The sequence below is a fragment of the Meleagris gallopavo genome, chromosome 5 (assembly GCF_000146605.3).
Source record: "Meleagris gallopavo isolate NT-WF06-2002-E0010 breed Aviagen turkey brand Nicholas breeding stock chromosome 5, Turkey_5.1, whole genome shotgun sequence".
Lineage (NCBI taxonomy): Eukaryota > Metazoa > Chordata > Aves > Galliformes > Phasianidae > Meleagris > Meleagris gallopavo.
Window position 1 is genome coordinate 25834703 of NC_015015.2, and position 26451 is coordinate 25861153.

The 26451-nt window shown below is 40.6% G+C and overlaps 1 protein-coding gene across 5 annotated transcripts in view; it reads right to left on the reverse strand.

The window, feature by feature from the left end:
- The window catches only part of RGS6 (regulator of G protein signaling 6), a 232202-nt gene that overhangs the window by 93505 nt on the left and 112246 nt on the right, over positions 1-26451 (reverse strand). Inside the window, exon 1 of one of the 5 annotated variants that reach the window (XM_031553562.1) lies at positions 26051-26121. The exons of 3 other annotated variants lie outside the window; for them this stretch is intronic. The gene's annotated coding sequence lies outside the window, so the exon portion shown is untranslated. Of the gene's footprint in view, positions 1-26050; positions 26122-26451 lie in introns of those variants that run through there. One more of the 5 variants, XM_031553563.1, reaches the window with a different exon arrangement.

The window sequence follows — 26451 nt, forward strand, 5'->3', positions numbered from 1 at the left end:
CTGCACCACCAACGACGACCCTCTGCGTTCTGCCAGTCAGCCAGCTCTCAACCCACCTCACTGTCCACTCGTCTATCCCACACTTCTCAGCTTTGTTATAAGGATGTCATGGGAGACAGTATCAAATGCCTTTCTAAAAATCAAGGTAGACTACATCTACTGCTCTTCCCCCATCCACCCAGCATGTGACAGCATCATAGAAAGCCACCAGGTTGGTCGAGCACAACCTCCCCTTGGTGAACCCATGCTGACTATTCCTGATAACCTCCTTTTCTCCCAGTTGTCTGGAGATGGTATCCAGCACAAGCTGTTCCATCACCTTTCCAGGGAACCCACAAACCCTGCCAGAGACACCAGTTTTAATTACTTCTAATTTGTCAATACATTTCTTAATTCAAGGAAAATAGTACCTGTAGAATAAAAGTTTGAAGTCATACAGAGAAAGATACAATATCCTTTTGTGAACTTTTATCTGTCTTCTCTATGGGAGTCAGTGAAGGATACAGCTGAACTCTGTTTGCATAGCAGAATTACTCAGTGAGAATACGAGGTGCCCTTGTCCACCTCTCCTACCAGCAGGCAACATAAAAGACTGTCTCTGGATGCTCTACTGCTCACTTGCCGTTTTATTCACAGAGAAAGACCAGAGAAGAACAAAACAAAACTACGTTCGGTGGCTACAGCCCAATGGCTGCTTTAATGTGTGAACCCAGCAAGTGTGAACAAAGCAAGCTGCCTGCAGAGCATAATGCAGTGTTACCCTGCCTTTATATCACTGCCACCTGACACCAAAAATCTACATATAGGAGTCATTTTTCTTTTAAATGCAGAAAGTGTTAACTCCAGAAAATGAACTGTACATGACTTGTGTGCAAATAGTTTTTCCTATGGATTTCTTGTTTCCTGTAGGGAAGAACAGAGATAATACTGTGCACGTGGTAAGTCTCATTATACAAACAATTTTACTCAGCACAGCAATGGTTTCTGTTTGTAGAATACTGCTTGATTAAGGAAAAAAAGATTTAAATGCTTATATGATTCACTCGCATCAGTTCCCCAGAAAGGTTCTCTGGGATATCTTTTTGACTGCATTTAAAGCTGCATTATGCTGAAAAGTAGAATTGATAAATATCCAATTATGTTGTAAAAGTGAGGGGCATCTTTTAAATTGTCAAACGTCATGCATGAGACAGGGTACTTGGTTGCAAAACACGTCTAATGCATGGGAGCCTAGTAACATATGACAAAGTGCACATAAGTTTTAAACACAACTTACAATAATACAAATCAAATATCATGTGAAAAATAAGTCTCTTTAAAGCTTCCTCACCTAAGAAATGGCTTTTTACCTATACATTCTGCCTTAAAAAAAAAAAACAAAAAAACACAAGTGAAGAAGTAGTTCTGCAGTGGTGGGATTTGTATTCATGCAAAACAGAAAAGCTTGCAGCAGAGCACCTTCTCCTCCAACCCCGTTGCTTGGCAGCCCTCTGCTCCACACCCCCAGGACTCCTTAGTCCCACCTGCGCAGGTTAGCCAGGAGCTCCAGCACAGGCAGGCACAGGTGCTCAAGCACAAGAGCTAAGTGCTATATGCACTAAAGCAGAGTGCCACAAGCAAGGTATGCCATCTCCATCTTTCTGCACATCAGAATCAGTCGAGTGGCTCAGCAATTAGAGAAGCAAACGTGAGAAGTTCATGACTGCTTCCTCCTAGACTGCTAACACTCAGGTTGGAAGTGGTGTTATCACAGTAAATGGTAGATAAATATTTCCACGGAGCTGAAGGTGCAGGCATCTCATCAGTTACATGGCAAGCCCTGGGTTGCCTGTGCCCAAGATATTTAAGAGAGATAAATGACCAGGCTCTAAGTGTAGCCATGCAAGCTCAAAACATTTATTATGTTGCAAAGTTTACAATGGCATTGGTCTTTGTCTATTAGCAGAGTGGATTAGTACAGATAAACAACCCAATTACCAAAAACTCTCAGCATTTGTTCCTTACATTAGTTGGCCTGATAGCAGAGGACAGGTAAACATTTAAAAACCACAAAGCTTTGATGAATATTTTTCAGGTTCCAACCTTCCCCCGCCCCCCCTCCCATAGGCTTCCAAGCCTATTGATTTATTCATACTTTTCAGGTAATTCAGTAAGAAGCTTTGTAATAAGCTTCAGTACCTATTCAGAATTGTACATTAACTCTTTCCTTCCACCACTTGCTTTCTACAGTCTAACAGTGGTTATCTTTACACTACACCACTTTTGTCGCTGACGCATCATTTTTTTCCTCTATAAAATACAGTGGCATGTTAAAAGGGCAGAAAAATTTGGCAGAGAATAAACTTTCCTGCATTCCAGCTTGTTCTCAGATAATAGAGGGGCTGGAGGCGGCTGGGCTTAGATGCTGGATGATGTCCAGCTCAGTGTTGTAAGTCCAGTTGCATTTAATGTATGAGCTATTATGATTACATATTCTCTAGCAGTGCATTGCTCGTTCATCTTTATGTGTTTAAGTGGACTCTCACGACAGCCCTTAAGGAATTTGGCTCTGCCTAATGAGAACTCATGGTTAGATTAGTGGATAGTGCAGTTTATTAAAGAAACAGGAATACAGATTCTTTTGGACTGCAGGTGACAAACACTATTTGTAAAAGCACATGAGGTTAATCAAGAACATGAATAATACGGGCAAATACAACAGCGTTAAGTGACAGAACAGCACTGGAGATTTTTAAGTTTCCGAGGAAACACTCAGAGCAATTGAGTGTGCAAATCTCACTCAATAAGCATCTCTGTGGGAGGAGGGAAAGAGGCGCTCAGCCTGTTGGCTTGTCCCAGAAGTTATTTGTATCCTCCTGACTGATCTACAATGATTTCTTTCCTTATATTCCTTATGTTAGGCCATTTTAATACTGTTTCCTTACTTTCAGAAAGAACTTGAATAACACTAGTCAAACATACCTTTGTTTCATAAAGCTTACTCAAAGAATGTGGTTCTGACAGAAGGGTGAAGAACTACCGGCTCAGGGCAACAACAAGTGCAGTTCATCAGTTCTGTAGTACCCCCCAGGCTCTCACCTGCGATGCGACCACAAAGCCTGGTAGTGTGCATGTTTACACTCCTCTCCACCCTCCATGCTGTATCTCAGAGTCAGCACGCCAAGCTCCCCTGGTACTGTTAACAATCTAAGGTTTGCCAGTTTTGCATTGCTTAGGGATCTGTCAGATCATATTATCCACCTCATTCCATACTAGAGGTTCACCTTCTGGCAAGAGGTGAGCATCTCATTAAGCTACCTCCAACAAATATTCCATGTAATCCACGCTGAGTCTACAGTCACTTAAGAGTCACAATATTTAGAAGGAACTGGGGAGGTTACACGTAGTCTTGTTATGAGGATTGGAGTTCAAGGGGCTCTTGATCTATATTGGCACTATTTATGGGGTAGGATGATTGGGTCACAATCATAGTATTTAGCAAGACTGTTATCAGTCTTAAGTAAGGCACTGGGCATAACAGCCAAGCCAAAGGAGGGGGTTGGGGGAGGGAGGAGCACCCTGTCACAGTCTGTCAGTACTGCTTATTTGACTTGCTGTAAAGAAAGTGAAACAGTGAGTAGGATTTAGTACTTAATGCTGATCATAGAATTCTTAGAGTTGGAAGGGATCTTTAAAGGTCATCTAGTCCAACTCACCTGCAATGAACAGGAACACCTACAGCTAGATCAGGTTACCCAGGGCCTGATCCAGCCTTCCCTTGTAAGTTTCCAGGGACAGTGCATCAACCACATCAGTAGGCAACCTGTTCCAGTGCCTCCTCACACACACTGTAAAATACTTCTTCCTAATATCCAACATAAATCTACCCTCTTTAAGCCTGAAGCCATTTCCCCTTGTTTTATCACCACCAACCCTACTAGAGAGTCTGTTCCCTTCTTTTCTGTAGCTCCCCCTTAGATACTGAAAGGCCACTCACGGGTCTCCCTGGAGCCTTCTCTCCAGGCTGAATAGCCCCAGATCTCTCAGCCTGTCTTTGTAGGAGAGGTATTCCATCCTCTGGATCATTTTTGTATCCCTCCTCTGGACATGGTTCAACAGGTCTTATAACTTCAGTAGATGTCATTAATGAAAATTAACAGGAATCAGACACTTATCCCCCCCCAACACGACACCAACTGAAGAAGTGCAAAGGCAGGAAACATAGGCCTGCATAAATCTTAAGCAGGATGGCAGGAGGTGGTGGCAGAATACCATCACATCTGCCATCAGCTTGGCACCATCCTGTTCTTCATTTCTTATCTAGACGATCATTGAGATATTACAAAGGAAAAGAACAGCTACTGAGTAAGTGGACAAAGAAGGAAAAAGAAAATCTACAAGTTCTCTTTGGTTTCTTTGCTACTATCAAGTGGCCCCCCATTAGTGCCAGGAAGTAGGCATGAAAAGAAACAAGACCTGATCAGCAACTTGGGCTGCACGCTGGTCCATGCACCTGCTTCAGCTCAGCAGTGCATAAGGGCACAGCAGGAACAGGGTGAGAGGGGGGTGGTAGAAAGGCATCAATAATACATGTCTGAACAGTCAGGGGGGGAGGAAAGGGAATGTATGCAGTCCACCACTTCAAAGCATTCAGGCCATTTCTGTGAGTGCGTTCTCTTTCTTTACTGGTTTATTCCTAGACTACAACCCCAAGCAGCTCTCCGACACACTTGCAGAGAGAAGGAGCAGCAGTTTCAGTCAGAAATTCAACACAAGTTCTTTCCTGTAGGGAGGTCGGATTGCGTTCCCACAGTTAGTAAAATCTGATTACCAAAACATATGCTACTATCAGGTTTGCAGAACAGCCAGGACCTTTCCAAAAACTAAAGAGTTTTTCACTCAGATGAAAGGTTCTCTACCAGCTTCCACTCAACATTAGTTCAGATATTTTCCCATCTACTCACGCTGTTCTGCATCCTGACTTAGCACTCCTTGGGTTCAGCAGTAGTCATTACTTCAATATTCCTGGGACTAAGAGCTATCACACTCTTGAGCATGGAGTTTGGTTGCACAAGATTACAGTATTGACAATCTCTGCTGTCTAATTTATCATGAAGGTCATTTTCTTGGTATTTTTACTTACTGTTGGTCAGCCTCCCTAGATTGCTGTCCTGTCTACCAAGTGAGCCATTTATCACAGCGTCCTTCAAAATTTTCTTCCTAATTCTGCATCTTCTCATGTTAATGGAAGTTTCAATGAGAATTTGGCCATGACATTTTTCTTTATAAAAATCTCACAAAATATTCTAGAAAATTATTCCTTTTGTTATTAAAAAAGTGAAAAAGTGGCTCAATGATTACAGCCTCATATTTACTTGCATTCATAGCTCAAAAAAGTTATTTTTATTAATGAGTTTACTCATAAGCATTTTAATTAAAACATGACAATTTATAGCACTGAAATTGTGTACTTTGCTTGCTCTTTCTAGCTCTATCTCAACATACTTTTATCTTACACTGTAGCAGATTCCATATTAAAAGTGACAAAAAATTAGATATTTAGAGTTCATTAAATATCGCCCAGCTGAATACAACAGTCTAAAGGACCTACGACAAGCAGGAAGTAGGGATACAGCCATGCAAAAACACTGAACTAAACTGGTTACCACTGCTAGCTCTGATTTGGCTGGTGAAAATCTTTGTACCAACACTGCTATATTCTCTATACATGGAAATACACAAGTGGAATCACCCATAATTCTCATGACTCTGAATTGCTTTTTCTACAGCTTTCTCTGGATTTCATGTGTTGCTTAGAACTATTTTAATGACTATTCACTCAAGAGCACAACATATAATCTGGTGCCTCGTCTGAATGATGCTGTGGGCAAATCTAGGTACGCCCTAGTTGCTGAGCTCAAAACAAATGAGTCCTTTAATGACGTATACATGGGGGCTCACTACTGTACAGCTCTGTACAAAGACCAAGTGGAAATATTAGAAAAAAGCCAGAATAAAATCTCAGTCTTTTCAGAGCCCTCTGTTCCTCCACTGGGAAAAGAAAACTAAACTAGCATAAAATATTTTCTCCCCTCACTTGAGGTCACAGCGAGACACCTGCGCAGCAACATAAATGAGCATGCTGCCTCAAGGGGACACTAAAAGACACTGCTTCAGAGAAATCTGGGACAAGTTTATTTAAAAACCTGTACTTAGCCTCCAATACCTCCATTCTGAGCCTTGTCGTTGCTTTGCATGCTAGTTCTTCATCAGAATTCCTTTCTTCAGAGTGCAAAATGAAAACCCCCTATCCCTGCAGTTTATTCAGCCAACCCAGCTGTGGTGGCTGCAGGCAAGTGGGGATGGAGGCACAGCTCCAGTGCCTTCTTCACCCTCTGAAGCAGGGCAAACAGCTGCTCAGGCAACCTCTGGATTATGATATTGTCTCTCACAGCATGCTGTGGAGGGGTCAATCTTCTGCTCCATCTTTCAGCATAGAGAAGGGACACAATCTTGTCCCTTAAACCCATAGCAGCTCTCCTGGAAGACCTCAGTAAATTGTAAAAATGTGTCTTAGAAAAAAAGTTATAGACTCAGAGCACTGTCTCTTCATAAATTTCTATTTACTTAGAAGTAGCTTGTGATTACAGAATCATGTTACAGGACATGGTTTTACACAAACATCTGCTGCTGCTTATATTGTATCAAATTCAATTTATGAAATGAGTTTATGAGCATAAGTAAACTACAAATACAAAAACAACTCTTACTACTAATATCCTGGGAGACCAAAAAACTTAATCCTGTGATATTTTTATTTGCATTTCCCATGAACTCTGGATTTTTGCTGCAATTAACAAGGTGGGAAAGCACCCACTGTGCTTTGGGAAAAGAGAGTTACCTTACAGACCTGTTGCCAACTAAGTAAGGAACAGTCGATGACTTTTTCCACAGCTGGGTGAAGGGTTAAGCAGAAATAAACCTCATTCTCACTGCAGGCAAGCTGGGGAATCACAGATTGGCTATGCCACCTCCTTGGACCTGCTCGTTAGCTACATGGATTCACTTAATGTGAAGGCTTTTTTACATTGCTTAATTAGTAGCTACAATCCTAGCTATTGAAACCTAAATATCTCCTTCCCATGCTTCTACATGGGAGGTCGTGAGGCTCAGCTGCCAAGCGCACACAGCCAGGCTTCCACAAGAGCTCTCCAGAGATGAACACTGTGAAGAAACCCGCAGATTGGCCCGAGCCGGCCTCAGCACTGCAGCAATGAACCAGCTAAATCCCTGATTCTCATCTTTCCATGCCATGAGAGTTATGGCTGTTAGTATTTCTCTTTTCATACTTGACAATCTAGAAACACCAGCCCATGAACTGTGACTCACTAGCAGCCAGTTAACTCCAGCTGCTAAGTGGCACAAACCCCCAGTTTAGTAATCCAAAAGACTCAGAAGGCTGGGTAGGCTAAGACAAAGCTAACATGCCTGCAGTGTAAAACATTTCATCTCTCCTTCAAAAGAATGCTTCCCAGTAGACACAATAAAGGCTACAGAAGCCATCCCAACAGCTCTGGTTCTTCCTCTCCACAGTGAAACCATAGGATGCAACTAAATTTGCATATGTTTTGAATAAAACAGGAATTTTCAAAGTAATACAATACATATAATGGACCTTTCCTCACTATACAGTTTTCAGATGCTGCTTCTCCTTGTTTAAATGACACTTCAAACTCCTCAGATGTACAACAAAAAGTCTACTATGAAACTATAGCTCAGTTGACCATAGTATGTTTTTAAACCACTCAAAAGCCTGATAGAAAACTGTAGAGTTAAAAAAGCAGCTTTTCTTTTAAGTGCAGTACACATTTCTGTAAAAAACTGTAAACTGAAGAAGTTCCCTGTCCTGTGGTAGCAATGACCTAAGCAAGCACGGATCCCTGGATCACTTTGCTGGCAATATTCACCACAGCTAAACAGAACAAAGGAAATGAAGCTCTCATCCTCTGCTGGAATTTCACTCAGTGTACTTCGGAGGCTTGGGAAGCACAAGGAGAGCCCATGCCAATGCTGCCTAGTAAAAGTCAGTTTGGCCTACCAGGGTTCTTCTTGCTCTGCAGTTATAGGAGCTGAACCACAAAGACTTAACAACGATTTCTCATAATTTCAGAGCACAAGACAAAAATCACATCAAGTTTACTCCGTAATACTCAACAGCACCTTTTCCTGCCCTGGCACTGCTTTCCTTGTAAGTGGTCAATACATACTCATCCATTTTCAGTGCAGCAGCCACTGATCACAAATAAAACAAACACGAGTGCACAATTTGAGGAGTTCTATGCTGCTTCATTTTGTCACCAGCATAAGTTTCAGCATCAAATTTTTCCTGGCCACCTCCAGTATTGCAAGTACAATGCCCTGTCATTCCCAGTATGTGTAATTCTGCAACAAAATATGTGCATGTTTATGCTAACTGGCTAAAAAGAGTAGTTTATATCCCTTTCCCCTCCTCCTCCCAAATTAATCTGCATTGTGTCCTCTGCCACTGCACTGCAGAACTGGATGCCAGCAGAGATTTATGGCCAGCGATAAGTTCCGCTGAAGATCAGAGCTGAGTTATGCTGGCAGATTGTTTTGGCAGCCTGAGCTGGAATAAGAACATGACACAATAACTGAGGTACAGCCGTGCATGCACATATGTACGTTTGGGTGCCTGTTGATGGCCATAGTGGGCAGGAGGCTTGAGACCAAAACACCATGAGGAGCAGCTAAAAATCAGGATTAAGCTGCACTGGCAGAGTTGCAAAGGAAAGTCTGCATGTAGACTGCCTACACAGTGTCTGACTCAGAGCTCTTGGTCACATTTGTATGAATAACAATTCATCACAAGTGCAACTGCTTGAGGAACAATGTTGGTGTGACTGGGTTTATTCAAACAGCTTAAGCAACTTTTCCCTCTAGAAGTTATTTCGGTATGAACGCGCTGTTTGCAAAACCTGCAATGCACTTCCAGCTATTGCAAGTGGCATATTGAGAGGTATTAAAGGACCATAATAATGTATTTTTTTAATGGCTGCACCTAAATAAAAATGAAACAGCAAAGTACAGCAGAAGCCCAAGCTGTTCTGCACAGCATGCCTCCCTGATCTATTATTCTCCAAGATAATTCCAAGTACCTTTTTCTACCAATCAGTAAATTTTACATTTACTAACAAACCCTAGACACGCATCAGCAACAAACAGAAGAAAAGACCCTGCTGGGAAGCAACCAAATTAAAAGGGTTTGGTGAGAGCGGGGCAGGCAGTGGTGGGAGGTGAGGACTGCCCAGCAAGGAGCCAGGCTGTCTCTCAGGTGAGGAACAAGTGCTGAAGCACAGGTACTGGACCATCAGACTCAACAGCTATTCAGACTTGCTAAGGAACATGTGGTGAGACTTCTCATGTCCTCCCTGAGGTTTTGGAGAAAAGCCCTCTGTAAGTGCAAAGCACTGTTAAGTTGTTTTTGATTGGGGATCAGAGACCTCAGGCAAATCCTGCTCAGTGCCAGTGGTTCAGCTTGTGTGACCTGAGCTCCCTCTAACTAAGCGTACCTCCATTTCTCTGAAAGGAACCCTAAGGCAGGGTGCTCTCCCACACCTTTCAAACTGATAAGGTGTCAAGTCATTCAGTCCCATAGTAACTGTGTTTCTGAAACCAAAGTGACAGCTTTACTCTGCCTCTCATAAGAAAGTGAAAAACTGACAGGATTTTCATTGTTTTCAACCATGGAACAGGATTTGGCTGGGCTACACAAGATTTTAGGAGATAGGAAGACAGACAATTCCTGAAAAGCTTATATCCACAGTCTTTTAATAATGACAGCACTCATCCATGCAGTTTCATTAAGCAATAACTAGATATTTAGCAGCAGCTACTGTAGAAGATGATTCCAGGGATATGGCTACTGCAGAGTAATCAAGCCCACGGGATTAGAAGCAGTCTGCTGAGCCTAATGCTTTAACATCATAGAATAATTTATCTTCTCACGATAACCATATTTTCTCTAATGTATTATTACTTCTATGTTAATGGGACCCTTACAGCATGAAAAGCCTGTCACACCCAGCACCATGCTGCTCTTATTTCCTGTATATATACCACTCACTGTCATCAATGCTTGTTCTTGAGCCTTTTTAGCTGTTGACCCAATTTAATGCCTTGCTGGAGATTGTCTTCCCAGCCGTAATTAAAGCAAAAAGGGATCTCACAATAAACGCATATCTCCAGTGCCCATGGCATCTGTTAATTCTACTCTCAGCGTACGTGCTTGCTTGCTACAAGCATTCTAAGAAGATACATATTTGGTAGCATAAATTCTGTCTTCCCAGTAAAATTTATATCAGAATAAACATTTAGATCTCAGCCAAGAAAACCTCAGCTAACCCTTCAGATAGCATTTTGCAGCACTACGTGTGTTCAGGAAGGATCATGGGCCGCATAGTAATTTGTAGCGTTACTCATAGCACTGCAATCAAACCTTACCTCAGCAAGGCAATCAATTTAATCCAATTTGGTTGCTCTCAGAGGCTGACACATTGAGGCAGAAACAAACCCTGTCTACAATGTGGTAATTAGCAATAAACATCAGAGTAAAAGAGCTCATGCACTACACCCATTGGCAGATAAGTTTAGCTAAATAATCTTCAAGTACAGCCTTTCTAACTCTGCCAGATAAGATACGATTGGGGTTTGAGTATTCACGTGCTTTCCCACAGTTTTTCAAATTTCTGCAACTCAGATCCACATCAGAAATATATAGTGCTGACAACCTTCTGGCTGACTCTGGTAAGTGATAATTCATAGCATCAGATCAGGTACCCTCAAGCACTCAAAACATTTAAACAGGCTGTTACTTCTTCACTACTGCCCAACACCTCCTAAAAAAGAAATAAGAATTGAGGGGAAAAGGAAACCACATTAACAGTGCAAAGGTGGATCGCCTTTCCTTGTGCTCTGTGCGTACAGAAGATATCATCCACTTTTTGCCACTGTTTGACTATTTCCATGCCCACACCAACCTACTGGAACTCTGAAAACCCATAACATCACAGCCACCCTTAGGATTTTGTAGATAGCATACCGGGCATCTGCTCATGCTGGCCATATAGTTAAAAAAAAAAGATAAATGTCATTCTAAGGTAACTGAGGGAGTTCTGCTTAGAGTATTTTAATTCCAGATCTGGACCAAGCTTTTGATGCACCAATAATTACAGTGGCAGAATGGGCAGACACAGATTGCTCATTATGAAGAAGAAAACCAGTAGGAGGAACTTCACTTCCTCAGATTTGACAGAGAATGCAGAAGCCTTGCTTGCCTTGCTCCCTTTCTCATGTGAGGATAAAGGACTGCTTGGGGAAGTTAAGGTACAAGACTTAAAATCATAAGCTGTTGTTAAATTACAACTGCATTCCTCTCCAACTTCTTCTCATTCTACTGATCTTGCTTTTAAATGCAACAGTGGGGTTAACGTTCTTGAAGTGTATTCCACCTGGAGATGTAATAATTAATGTGACAGTGATGAGCAATCAGAGTAGGGTCTTTTGAAGCCCACACGTTTGGCAGGTCATTCTTGCTTTAAGTGCTAGACATAATACAAGGGATTGATTGAAAACACCTTAGAAAAGAGCTACAGAGATGCTTCTTACTTCTCAAGAAAAAAAAACAAAACAGTACAAAGTGAAAGGGAAGAAGGAAAGGGAGAACGTTCCGTACCCCTTCCAAAGAAGGGGTAGAAACCAGAGATGACATCCATCACAGTGGCTTGAAGAAAGAGGGAGCAGAGGCTGTCACACAGTACTGCAGATGAATCACAGCAGCATCCTTCACAATCCAGGAGCTGTTACGCATCGTCAAAATACCACGTGCCATGTGTTATGACAATTCAGTGCCACCAGGATTCAGCAGTTCTCCAGTCACTAGCAAGAGGCATTACACTGCTTTTAGGCAGTACAGAAAACAAGTACCGCTGTTCAATAAAATTCACAGCTATGCAGTGTTATACAAAGGGATGGCTTAATCAAATCTCATGCCTCAGGGCATAATACAACTGCCTACAGGATGAAGATTTATCTTCCCACACCCACTGTCCCAGTATTTCATAACAGTTGTTCTTGTCTTTCTCTAAACCAGGAAAAGAAATGTTATAAATAAGGGCATATGATACAATGATAAATGATGCATAGGACTACTTTGCGCATAAGAATTACCAGAAACTTTTCATCATTTCTATTCGCATTGTCCTTAGTACAATGTATAAAGTATTTGGAAGAGACTGAAGTTCCATAAATTATTAATGGAAAATAAGTAGAACAATGTTCTCATCTCTGCCTTCTTTATTTTTAACATATACTTAACCTGAGTTCATTCACTATCTGTTCATTGAAAGTATTTGTATTCAGGTTTGTTTCACCTCACATTAAGAAAAAAAAAAGAATACTTGTAGGTATAATGCAGGTTAAAAAATGCTGTTAAAAAAAAATCACTGAGCAAACTGGTTTTTAGTGGGTTTTCAAATGTGGATAAAGTCCAAAGTAATTGCCTAAATTAGCAACCAACCTCTAATGTGCTTACTTTAGTTTTGCAGAAAAGACAGACACAAAGACATACTTTATAAAGCTGTTCCATACAGTTTGTATGATGCCATAGTAACAAACAATCAAACAGTATGCATTGGATAAATTAAAGTTACAACCTGTCAAGACATTCCTAGAAAAAACAAGAATAACTCAAATTAGCTAAGGGATTTCATGGTGGAATGCTTAGTGGAACGCTTAGGCTCCAGCCCTCTCCAGGCTTAGCGAGGAACTTTCCTGAAGTTGGTGTCAATCTGATCTGTGAATACTACAATGAGAAAGTCCGGGAAATAGTTCTTAGTATCTGACTTTTTCCTCATATCCTGACTAAACTTGGTACAAAGAGACCACACATTAATATTTAGATGACATTTCTTTATTGTAAATATCTTGAGACTCAGTACTGCAAAGCTCTCATGTAATGAATGATAAATTGCACAGTAACACTGCAGCTGCAAAGAAGGTGAGAGAACACTTGAAAGCAATTCACAACCACCTCAAAGCCTTGTACCAGAACAAGAGATATATAGGACCACTGTATACATGGAAATCCTGCCCTATGGCTGCTATTTGATAGATGCAAAAAAATTTTTAAGTATAAAACTAGTTAGATTTGGTATGGGCTCAAGAATTGTGGTTGAACTGCCAGGACTCAACTCTGGGCAGTGCTATCACAGAATCACAGAATGGGTGGAGTTGGCATGGTACTCAGAGTCCATCTGGTCCAACCTCTGCTCAAGCAGGGCTAGCCAGGTGGCTTCTGAAGATCTCCAAGGAGGTGACTCCACAGCTGCTCTGGGCAGCTTGTGCCAGCACTCTGTCACCCACACAGCACACAAGCGCCTCCTGATTGTTACGCAGAACCTTTTGTGACTGCTTGTGCCCACAGCCTCATCCTGGCACTGGGCATGACTGAAAAGACCAGGCTCCATCTTCTTTGTGCCCTCTTTTCAGGTTTTCATAGACATTGATGAGATTCCCCCCGAGCCTTTGCTTCTCCAAGTTAAACAGTCCCAACTCTCTCACTCTCTCCTTACAGGAAAGACATTCCAGACCATTTGCCATGTTGGTGGCTCTCTCCAGTATGCAGACATCTATGTTGAACTGAGAGGGCTCAGAACGCCTCTCATTCCAGTTGTGGCTTCACCAGTTTTGAGTAGAAGGAAGGATCACCTTCCTTGACCTGCTGGCTGTACTTTGTCTAACGCACTATTAGCCCTAGCAGCAAGGGACATTGCTGACTCATGTTCAGCATGGTGTCTACCAGAGCTCCCAGATTCTTTTCAGCAGAGAAAGTAGCCTGCTCAAAAAAAAAAAACCAAAACTTTGAGCATTATCATAAACTGATCTGAATCCAAGTTCACATCCGGTTCCAAACACTCATCTCTGATTCCTTCACTTTCTGTTTTGGTGGGATTGCTGAAAACATGCATTTTTAACTGTTTAAAGAACCTGAAAGGAAGCTGGAAAATTAAGTTCTTCTCTGGTCCCTTCCATAAACAAAAGGCAATCCTGGAGAATGACAGAAGAACTATTAGAAATAGGTGAATGGCAACCTAAAAGGAAAACAACACACTTCATCTAACACACTGGTATCTTTTTAGCCAGGTAGGACGTCTTAAAACAGATTTTTGTTTTAAGCATCAAAAGTAAAAACCCAATGACATCTAAAATTCAGGAACACATAGGTGCAATGATTGATGCAAATCTCTTAATTCCTTCTCAATTTTCTAATCATTGCAATGAACACAATTTTTTTTTTTTTCAGGTGCATCAACAGTTGCATCCCTCGTACACATTTACAGGAAGCTAAAGTTCAGAGTTCCTTCCTCTATGGTTGCATACGAAGCTTTTCCATTTCTATCCAAAATTTTGTAGAAAGGGATTTTTCTAAATAAATTAAACAAAAAACAACAAAGCAGAAGCAGCCACCCTACTAAAAGAGAACACTTCCAAAACCCTGCTAATCTACTACATCTTGTGTGAAAATTGTTCATGTTTTTAACCTTATGGAGAGTGCTCATTTTAAAGCTTTCTTTACCTATCAAAACCCTCAGATGAGATCTTCTGGGACCCAGCATTTAAAGGCACTTTCTTACTTTAGTTTCTGAAATTAGGTCATTCTTTTTACTATTGTCACCTTTTACTAGAATACAGTTTATTTTAGTGGAACATCATATCTTCTCATGGCTAACTTTAGTGAAAACTTTCCATCAACTTTTCCCCAGTTTGGAGTTTTCAAGGAAAACTCTATGAGTGCTGTTTTCGTGGTTTTTTTTTTTTTCCCAAACAGAGTTTCAATATCAAAAAAACATCCGTTATCTTCTGAGTTAGTGTGCCTTGAATCAATATATATATATCTCCTCAGGAATTCAACACTGAATATGTTCCTAGTGGAATGAGCTCCTCACACTCTCTGTGCTATTGTCATTTGACCTAGCTGGTGCCACATTTAGAAAGTGTCTAAAATGGTAGGAATGATTCCAGCCCCATTCATGCCACATTCACTGTCACTGATATCTCACTGATTCCAACCTTGTGTCTACATAACACATAAGCAACTTAGGACACATGCACAGAGTGCAAGCATGGGTACCAGTGCTTATTCTGCACTGAGATCTCTGGAATTTTTGTTCAGTCACCCACGTGTGAAGCTGGCACACCAAACAGGTAATGAGCTCTGCACCAGCCGCTGCTGTCTAAGTTCCCTGGCTCTGGGCTGACTCAGGCCCTTGTTCCACTTTGTATCAGTCATCAAGTATTGACACAGTGCTGTGTAAGCTGGGGCTGTGCCTACTCTGTTGGAAGAGCAATAATACTATAGTTGGTATCTCAGTGCCTCTTCAGAACTAAGGTATGCCTTCCAGCAGCATTAACTTCTAGCGCTTGCTTAAACTCAGAATCACTTATTTCAGAGAGTTAGGTGTACATTTACTCCTGCCCCTCAACCCAGTTATGTGATAGCTACAAAAGGTCCCAGAATGAAGTCACCAGGGAAATCTTTCAGGAGGGACATTCTCCTATCACACAGGCTGTGGCCAAGGCTGAGCCAGCAGAGGGAACCCAAATGCCACACACTCTGCCTCCAACCCGGCAGCAGATGCTAGCTCTCCAACTGCAGCACCCTGCAGCCTTCTGTCTGTGTATACTGGGGACGGCGTTTTGGTTTTGCAGGTTTCCTCTCCCCCCCTTCCTTTTTGGAAAATGAGACCAGCCTTTCTGGCACAGACTACATGTCGGAGTTTGTTCCTCACTGCCTGAGAATTTCTTCTACTTAAGTGTCTGGAGAAAGCTACAGCGTCCTTCCCATGAGTTTTCTGGCACCCTACTTAAATCCCTTTTCAGCATCTTGAAGTAAATTTGCATGTGAAAACAGAGACTACCCTAAGACAATTAAAATGCCAACTGAAACTGATTGAGAAGCTCCCGCACTGCAGAGAGTTGGGGAATTTAATTGAAAGGGACAACGAGAACTCTGTGGGCAAATGAACACCCTGGAGAGACTTTGGTAAGCCTGAAAAATCACTACTTTTTTCCCCTTCCTTGTGTTATTCCATCTGTGGGAAGAGAGCTATTGGCTTCTGCTCAGAAGAAATTCACTCCATCACACATTTCCTTCCTGCCAGACTGCCCACAGCCACTTTTCACACGCACTTTCAACAAAAGCACATCTGCATCAGCTCCTCTACAGATGCGAGCACTTGGTGGATGCTCCAGTGATGAATGCAGCAGACATACACGGAAAAAGCACAAGTCAGAGGAGCTCTTCATTGAATCAGGCCACTGCAGATCTGAATACTGACTCTGCATTCACTTGTCCTATCCACCTTACTGATTAAAACATGATGAATTCTCATTCAGCCTTCTTCATGCAAGTGGCAAAAATAATTGCTGGCTTCTCTGACATGGTCTCTGTCAGGAATCTGTAATTCCCTTTTGTCCTGATTCTGCTGCTGAACTAGATAACATGCTGCTGACAACAGGTGTCACCAGAGGGTAGGGATAATGGGTGATGAAAATACTCCCAAGGACGAACTGTGCTGCTGGATTTCAGAAACTTCAGAGAGGTCACGTCTTTCCCTCCCAGAATAAAGAAAGAAAATATCCTGCATGGAATCAATCCCAGCAGATCTGTCAGACATTATTCACATGACTGTACGATTTGCCCAGCAGTGAGGATGAATGGAAAGGGCTGGGAACCAGAAAATGGGAAGTTCATTCTACTAATGTTTACATGGGGAAAGTACAACCTCTCTTATTTTTAGAGCAGAAACATGAGACCATAATTCATGACGTCAAACACTGATATAGGTTAGGCTTGGAAAGAAAAAAGTCGGTTCTAGTCTTAATTTGGAAGCATATCTGACAAATTGAAAAGCAGGTCTGTGCTTCTGTGACTTACAATAGCTGGACAGAGATTTATATGGCCTGTATTTAATTCAGATCCAAAACGAACAGCAGTGTCACTTATAACGAGCCTTAGCTGTGAGGTATGTCCCCCATTCTCTTGCTTGTCAGGCATTTCAATTATCTCTTGTACTTTGTTATACATAAAGCTGCAAGGAGATGTTCCAATCCAGGCTGTCCACAAAAACCAAAGGCCCAAAGGAGCCAAGACTCATCTGTATAACAACCCAACACTACTGAAATAAGTAATAATATTCACATGCAGAAGAAATTAAAATGTTTTACTACCACAAAAGTTCAGCTGTATTAGCACAACCAGCAATACTCAACTCTCACCATCACTTCTGGATTTGAATGACAGAATCTCTAGCATGAGTGCAATGGATTCTGCCAAAATGGATACCGCTGGCTTTACAGCTAAGGAAATTTTGCCCTTACTCTCAAAACCATGTAATTTCATTTCAGACACTGACAGCTATGCTACCATACAAGTCATTAGACAACTGTACTAACATTGACTAACTTGATCAATCCTTTTTACATCCTTACATCCTTTTCTTTTCTCCAAGATTGACTGTCCTGCACTTAATCACATCAGAAAAGCCTCTCATGGTAGTGGAATATTATGATTTTTTTTTTAAACAGCATTCATAACAAGAAAATGCTTTACACTTGATATAATGTACATATGATATCACCACTTATACATAAGCAATCAAGTTAAATGGATGCTTCTTTGTAAACATTTCCTAGCAAGTTAAGAGCTTTTTACAGATAATTTTTACCAAGTTCTACGTAAGCTAAAGGAAATTTTCCAGTCCTTCCTCACATACTCACTTAAGGCAGTCTTTTCTCTGACGCCTGTTCTTTTTCTTAAAGCTCTTTTATCAACTTCAAAAAATTAACTTCAATTTAAAAAAGCGTTTCAGTCATCAACTATCAAACAAGAAGACTGTCCTAATCTTCCACCTCAGTATTTGTCCAGACCACTCAGGTCCCCGGACAAGCAGTTTGGTCACAAACCATATTTAAAAATAATAATAATGAGCAGAGAGGAGTAACTATTCTGCTTCAATCACACCCAGGAACAGATCAGCTGCATTGATTTCACTTGAGCAGCTGCTTTTCATCAGCTTTCCTAGAGACAATATCTGTACATAACGAACCAAGAACCATAAATGTGGATAATTTTAAGCTGGGCAGACAGCCATTTCTATCTAAAATGAAATAGTGAAAGGTACAGCTGAATACACCTACTGATCTCATTTCTTAAAATTCCAAGTCCTCATTAACATTTTGTTTTCTCATAACTGGAAAACAGGTTACATTTAACCTAACTCCTCCACTACAGAAAGTGACTCAGCATTTAAAAGCAACAATGCCAGCACTTTTTTTTTTTTAAACACCTAGTCCCTCATGCTTCTAGGTTTAAAATTTGTTGATGGTTTAAGAAAGCTAATACTGTTTCATTGCTAGTTTGTTTCAAATTTAAGTTACCAATTAAATTCCTAAGGTAGCCATCATCTTAACTACATACCTTTCTTACAAGGAGAATGTATTTGGATTTACTGTGTACTTTCCACCTGACATTGCTATATTCACAAAATTTAATTATCCTTCCATGACAAGGTGAGAATGGCTATTTTAATAACCTCTGGTGTTCTTAGACTCATCTCTTCACGATGACTGCAGTGGTAGGGTCAGCCACTAGTTAAGTGCTGGAAGAGGTTACATTCACAAAACTCTTGTGCCCTGATAAAGCAAGTAGCCAAACCAAGGCCAGGATCCACCAAAGGGATTTATTTGAAAACTGCCTCATTAGAACCATAGTGTTGAAGTTGGTAGATATCTCTTAAAACAGATGCAACCAATTCTATAGTTGTAAATATGTTTTTTTAAGAGTTGCATTGTTCTCAGAAATTAGATTTTGCCTTAATGCTGAAAAACTGGTGGTTACTGGTACTCAACATTACTACCATGAAAATGATCCAAGAAGAACTTATTGCAAGGAGGGAAGAAAGTGAAGACTTTGTAGTTACTTTAATTACTCATCGGCTACCGATAAATACGTTGCAAGTGGACATAAATACAGATTCATTTTGAAAAGATTGGTATGATTACTTTCCTTTAGTGATGAAAATGACTATGCAAACCAGAGTCATAAACTATGGGATATAATTAACTCTCAAACCATCACCCAGACATTAAAAATGCCCGAATTGGTAGTAAAATACTTGGAGTAAACATTTCTTCCTTCATCTGATGTTTAAACCTAGAAAGCCTCAGTAACAATTGTTACCACTGGAAGTATTTATCAACATAATTAATAATGAATACAACAAAGAAAACTGCTAGTGATTATGCTATAAATTTAATTAACAGCAATGAAAAAGACAACTCAAGTCTCGCACAAGTAGGCAAAGCAATCCCCACCATAGCAAATCATCTTCCAGTAAGTTACTCTAAATCGGGTTTTCATGGGATTAACATTAATCTCTGCTTTAATAGAAAAACAGTAAGTAGGAAAATAAGGAACTAGTGTTTTTTGCAAAGCACATAAATACCAAGAATGTTGCCTATAATAACCACAAAATGAGCAGTAATAATGTAAAGAGCTGGCAGCAAATTAAAGATTGACTAGGTGCTAGGACAACTTACATACAGAAAATACTTCTCAAAATTACAGAAAGTACAGAAGTAATCTGGAGGATATGGTAATCTCCCCCAAAGAAACTCAACCTGAAAGAGATGCAATGGGCACTGCAAGAGCAGAGAGTCGCGTGGTAGAAATTAATGCAACCTTAGTAGCATTAATGTTATTTAAAAAGTTCATAAAGCTAGTGCAGAAAAAGAACAAGTGGCAGTGAGGCAAGGTTCTCTTATCTTTAAGGTAGGGAGAAGTCAAGAGGACAAAGCAGTCCTGGAGCAGAAAATGGAGCTGCACTCAATCCCCCACCGGCTTCCTTCTCCCGATTTAGATTTCCTTTTGGTAATACTGACTGTAGGTTTGTATTCAAGAATAGCAACCACTTCACTAGATTAAGTCTGTTTATCTTTGAGCTTGTTTGATGATCTCAGGTAACTTGCAATACTTTGGGAGTAAGGCATCTGCAGAATAAAGAGCTAGGAGTTCAGCATAATGTCTAACACTTTTTATATAGTAAAGTAAATTGGACTTGAAAGCCGCATAGCACACCACTCATGCTCATGGCTTTCATGATGCAAAGCATTGCCTGCAGCACCATTGGTCCCTTATCCCCTAATGCCCCTGCTACACCCCCAGTGCACCTGGAGACATTGAATAGCAACTGGGACAGAAATGAAACCTTGCACTTCCCTGTCCTGCTTCCATTGCCTTGACTGCACTCATAGCAGACATTGCTAATCCTTACAGTGCTCTGGTTACTCTAGGGACAGAGATGTTACAAGAACCATCTAATGCCCGTAATAATCTGTTAAACAGAGCCAAGCAAGCTGCTATGAATGCTGAACAAGGACTGGACAATTTTACAGTTCTAGCATTAGAAAAATTCTGATATTTTGATACAAAGATTGGGTGCCCAAAGAATAATAACTGACATCACAAAGTTTAAGTTTTTATGCACTTAGCTGCTACAATACTACACCTTATGACACAACACGTCATTTACACATACTGGATGGAAATGTGCACTTCTTCCCTGGATGTGCATGCTCTGCAGAGAGATAAGTGAATTAGGAGATCAGTGTCTGTACCTCTAGTAATGAAACTGCGGACCCTGGAGAGAAAATCCTGAGAGGACAAAGAAATCTCAAAGTGAAAATGACTGAAGGATAGGTAGGCAAGTATAACAGAAAATAGTGCTATTTAACATAATGTACTTGGATATATTTTTGTGCTTCCCTGCTACTTGAAAGAAACAATCTTTGTTGGATCCAGCAGTGGAGATGAGGAGAATTAACTGATCATTTCTGTGCTTTCTGTGTTTTAGAATAATTAATATCCTAATTTGACATGATCCAAAATTCTCATGCAGCTGAACAAAACAAAAAAGATATCAACTAGTTGATTAAAACAACTTTTTAAACTCTGATTTCCAGAACAGAGTCAGAAGAATTTAAAAAGGAGAAAGAAAATTACAATTAAATGCAAACACCAGAAAATGGTAGGTGTTCAGTTTTCCTTTTGAGGGCAAATGATTCTCTTTTCCTATCAAGCCTAAGTAAATGATGATTCAAAGTGAGCAACTCAATATTTGCATCAAAACTTGCAAAACTTTCTGTAGGTGAACCCATTTAATAATAATAAAAAAACCTCACAAATGAAAATAATTAGATGCTGTTTCCCAGCAGTTTGTTAAGTACATGTTTCCCAAATGTAAGAAGAAATGTAAGAAATAATCACAGCAACCCACTTCTTGCCAACATCAGGCCTGACTACACTTCAGTGTGTCAAAATAACGATGTATCTGGAAAACACAGAAGCTTCTGCTCTTCCTACATTCAGTTTAAAGATGTATATGGGCAGTGATCTTAGCAATTCTGCCACACAGAGATTGATGGACAGATACAAGAAAGCAGTTGACAACCCTCCTTCACAGTATGAGAGCTGCTTGTCCCTTGGGCTCTGCTGTAGGCAGGCTGATTTAGCCAGGTGAAATTGCTCATGAGTCTGACTTTTTCTCTCAGGCAGCACTGGCCCTCCTCAGGAAAACTGGGTGGGCAGCATCTCAGGGATGTTCTTATGAACAGAGCAAACTCAAGTGGCCACTGGAACACAGACACACACACCCCCCCATCCAAATCCCTGAGCAAGAAAAGGCCACCAGATAACTGCCTGCTATTGGCCATGGCACGCGATAGGCTGTTTAAAAATAGCTCTACCTTTGGCACGGGAAGGAGAAACACAAAAGAACCTCTATTTACAAAGTGAACACCACCTCCAGAGTAACAGAAGCTGACTGGCAACAACATGGATCACCTCATTCCCAGATGGAGCTCTGTCACTACCAAAAGATGAAATCAGACCATTTTCCAAGCAACAGAAACTCCCATGCTACCTTGAAAACAAGACACCCCATTGACATAGACAGCACAGTCCTAATGCAGTAGTTAACATTTTCTAGCAAAGAGCAAACCTTCTAGTCATATGCCAATGCTTTCCACAAAACAAAACAAAACCTCTCAACATCCACTTCCCACTCAAAAATAAGAAAAATACATAATTTAAAAAGGTACAAGGAAACACACAGCAGAGAAATCACATACTGCTCTGGTCCTCCTCTATTAAGTGTACGTAGGGGTCAGGTGCGTCTTCCAAACACAGAAGCTTCCAGTGAAAAGGGAACATGAAGTTACAAACTATCAGTAGACAAGGGCCTAAATCACAAAGCACGCTCAGTGGAATTTGCTTTTCATAAATACCACCTATTACTTACAGCAGTAATTCATCTTACACACCACAATATTAGTCTCTAAAGATTATTTCATAGTTGCAGTTATGATCTCAATTGAAAGCTTAGAGCCCTGCCTGGAAGGTAACTAGAGGCAAGGGGACCAGTAAAACCACATTACTGATGTAAACTGTCAAAACGTGAGGCACAAGAGATTTTGCTTCTATTCATATTTCTTATTTAGGTCTTTTGCTTTTCTATAGCTCTAGAATCAGTCATCGTGTAGGCATAACAATATAGAAGAGATTTTTCTAAGTTGACACTTATAAAACAAGTTTAGCAAGGTGGTATTATTTTAAATATTATTCATTAAATATGGCTTTCAGAAGTCATCTGCTCTCCAAAACATTTTGCAGATAACAAGCTATAGAAATTTCCTCCTATTCAGTTTCTTGTTTAATATACGAAAATTTTAAACCAAAACTACACTGTAAAGACAAAGCAGCAACTTTATAATGCATAGGAGAAATTTAAATAAACTAATTACACAAATCATTACACAAATCATTGTATTAGGCTTACATAGGCCAATCTTTTATTTAAAGGAAAGGAGACTTATATTTAGCCGAAGGTGAAGACAGGAAGTGAAAGAGATTTGCCTGATATAGCCAACACACAGTAATTAGACAAATCACAGTTGTGCAAAAAGCTGAGATTAAAGCCCTCCGTGTTCATCTCCAGGAAGGTGGGAATCCAGTGCTACAGCTCTGGATCTGCAGCCTGAAGCTGCAGCACCAGCCTTGTCCCTTCCTGCCTCCTCTGTATATCAGCCCCACACACAGTGGGTCCCGTGGCCACTCTGGCATTTGCGCAAGCTGCTCAGACCCATAGCAGACTTTAATTAGCATGTATCCTGCCTGCATGAGAACAACATTTGATTTGTATGCCCCTAAGCCTCAGGTTTTTTTTTTGTTTGTCTGTTTTTGTTTTTGAGAAAGTTATCTAAAATGTTTCACTAAGCCTGAAACAGAAGAACTGAAGCAGAAGGCAAAACTACCACTGTGGGGTTCCTCAGTGCTTTGTCTGCTGTTGATATTAGAAGAGCACAGAAAGGTCTTTGGATGCTATCAGTGCAGTCAGCTAGGTGCAGTGAGTTCCCAGCAACCAGTTGTAGCCTCCACAGTTTGACAGCTCTTCAGTCCTTTTGTACAATGCAATAGTCACCTGCATTTCAGGCCACGCTCTTCAAAAGCAAGTCATCGATTCCCTCTCAATATAACATAACATATTAGGCTATCTTCTGTTTGAGAAAGGCAGCGGTGGCTTTATATACGGACTGCTGTTTCAGTTAAAACCAACACTGAAGCAAGATGGGATTTGTTACTATGAACAGTGGGACTTTGTTATCCTATAGCCTTCAAAAAAATCGATGTAACTTCCTAGGTAATGGTGCTCATCCACATATTTCAACTTCTGCTAACAGTATGAAGTTGGCCTACAACTTTCATTTCATACCTCTGTAGCACCCCACCTTCTGTACAGGCACATTGGTGAGTGAAGGCACAAGGAAGTAGCAGAAGACTGTCTGGCACTGGGTGAGCTGCTGTTTCTTGAGGAACCTTTTCTTTCGGGGAGAAGGGTACACAGAGGAATCGTGCAAAGGGGAAGACAGACCTCACTCCTCTCGTGACTAGTTTGTTTCAAGAGTATCCTTTCCCTGATAAAACATTGCCTGCTCCTTGAAGCGCTAAAGACACAACCTGAAGCCACAAAGCCTTTTAATAGGTTGAGAAAGGGGGGAAATTTCTTATTTGGCACCTATTTCAGATTGTCACATGAGTATCCCATTGTCCAGGTGGTTCTGCAGTGGCTGCTGCCATGGGCCCAAAACACAGCATAGAACCAAGGGCACAGTTAGCAACCTGTGGAAATACATTGCTCAGAATCTATTTCTATTTGCTTGGCACTGGTCATACCTTACTCTTTTCCTGTGTTCTACCCCTAAGGCGATACCTTTCCTCTCCTAGAATAAAAAACAATTTCCACAACCATGCATCTGGAAATTGAATATTTAATGAAATTTAACAAAAACTTCCTGCTTTAAATAACATTTCCAGACCCAACAGACTACTTCACCCATCATTTTCGGCCCATACAGATGTCTGAGTAATCAGTCAAAAGCCTAACAAGTGCCATTAAAATGCTGATATCAAATGAGTGACAGTTGCTTTCCACTTGCAATATGCACTATAAATTACATGCTTTCTCTAACTTATCTGCAGAAGAAATGGCAGGTTGTTTTTGTAAATTCAGTATTGGGAATAAAATTTCAGTACAAATACGCTTTCCCAACAAAGACACCTTCCTTTTCCTGTTTCCAGATAGACATCAAGCTATGGTAAAAGACTTGAATACTTCAAAGGCATTTACCATCTTTGATTCAAACTATGCACCCCTATTTTAAAGGGAAGAAAGACTTCAAGTTTACAGATATCTGTGTTTTCTGCTTAAGTTCATGCTTAGATTCAAACACATAAAAAACCCCTGCAATTAATTTAAAATTGATGATTTGAGAACCACCTAGTAAAAGTGGTTGGGATTTCCATGCCCCCTTCTTTTGCATGTTTCTAATTTATTCGGGAATCAGCAAAGTCTCCATATCACCACACTGTAATTTGTATTTTTCTAAATAATTAAAAAAAAAGACTGGATAATCAGCATTGAAGTGCTATGGAATTGGAGCATTCCTAGAGATGCCAACACTTTCTGTTTTTAACAAGTCTTAAGGTAAATCTCTTTTTGAAGGAAATGAGGAAAAAAAAAGTCTCATGAAATAACAGGTAAAGAGACTTTCATAATTGCTAGTATTTTCTTTATCTTCTGCTTAGACTATCTGAAAATTAAATTTCAGGAGAAGTGATTTTTGGAAGTTTTAAAATAAATGTAAATGCAGCAAGATTTAATAGAGTTACACAAAACAATTTCTACAACAACTGGACTAACCCAGAGAAATCACGACTTAAGATTGTTTGCATTTTCACAGAATTCTTCACTCACGTTAAGTTCAGCAGCAAGAGTAATTTTATCTGCCAGTACTGTAATTTGGTACCGTGCTAACATGAGATCTGCCTGCCTTCATTAATGCTAACATACCTCTTCCGAGACCTTACAAAAGACCCTCTATGAACTTGTCCTACCAGCCTGGCCTCTGTCCTTCCATCAGAGAAGGCAAGATAAAAGAAAGTTATAAATGCTACCTTGGTTTGGCCTGTTAATCACAACAGCACTCTTCATACCTGTTTCTAGGGCTTCCTCAGGATACACATCAGCAAAGATTGAGAAGTCAAAATCAACGAAAAGCTCAGGAAGCAAAAACCTTCTCTTTCCCTCCGGAGGTAATAGGAATAAATGAAACTCCCGTGAGAGTGCCCCTTCCTCAAACCAAGAACTGCTTCCTTCAAGAGACTGATTCAAGACAAAGTATTAAAGCCTAGTTACACAACATAAATTTTACACTGACATGCACTGCTTTCCAGTCTTCTTTCACAAAATACAGTAGAACAACAGTGCAGCAATTGGATAGATCAGTACAACAGGAAATGCATTACAACAGAGGTGCGATGACAGGAGGACCAGCACAATAGAAAGGTACTATAAAGGAAGATAAGAAGATTGCTCACCCATACCAGAAGATTTCAGGTTCATAGTGGAAAGCTCCATCAAGGAGGGACCTCCAAACAGAGATCCTTCCCCGCTGGCACTCAGCCCTTAAATGGGATCTAAGAGAGGTGCAGCCAGGCTCCACCCCTTCTGGTCACACACCTGAATTGCCTTCACCTGTGCTCCCAGGGCTGACCGGGTCCTTTCCCCAGGTGCTCAATCAGTGGTTCAGGCCGTGATCATGTATGAAGTTTCTATACAAACAGCAATAGTGACAGAATTAAACTATTTATGAAATAGAAAAGTTTAAATTAGTGTTTCTTTGAGAAGCAAAATGTGAAAATTCCTGTCCTGAATTAAGATTCTGTTGGCTCACTGACAATATCGAACTTGATTTCACTTAAATATGTTTTACACCAAA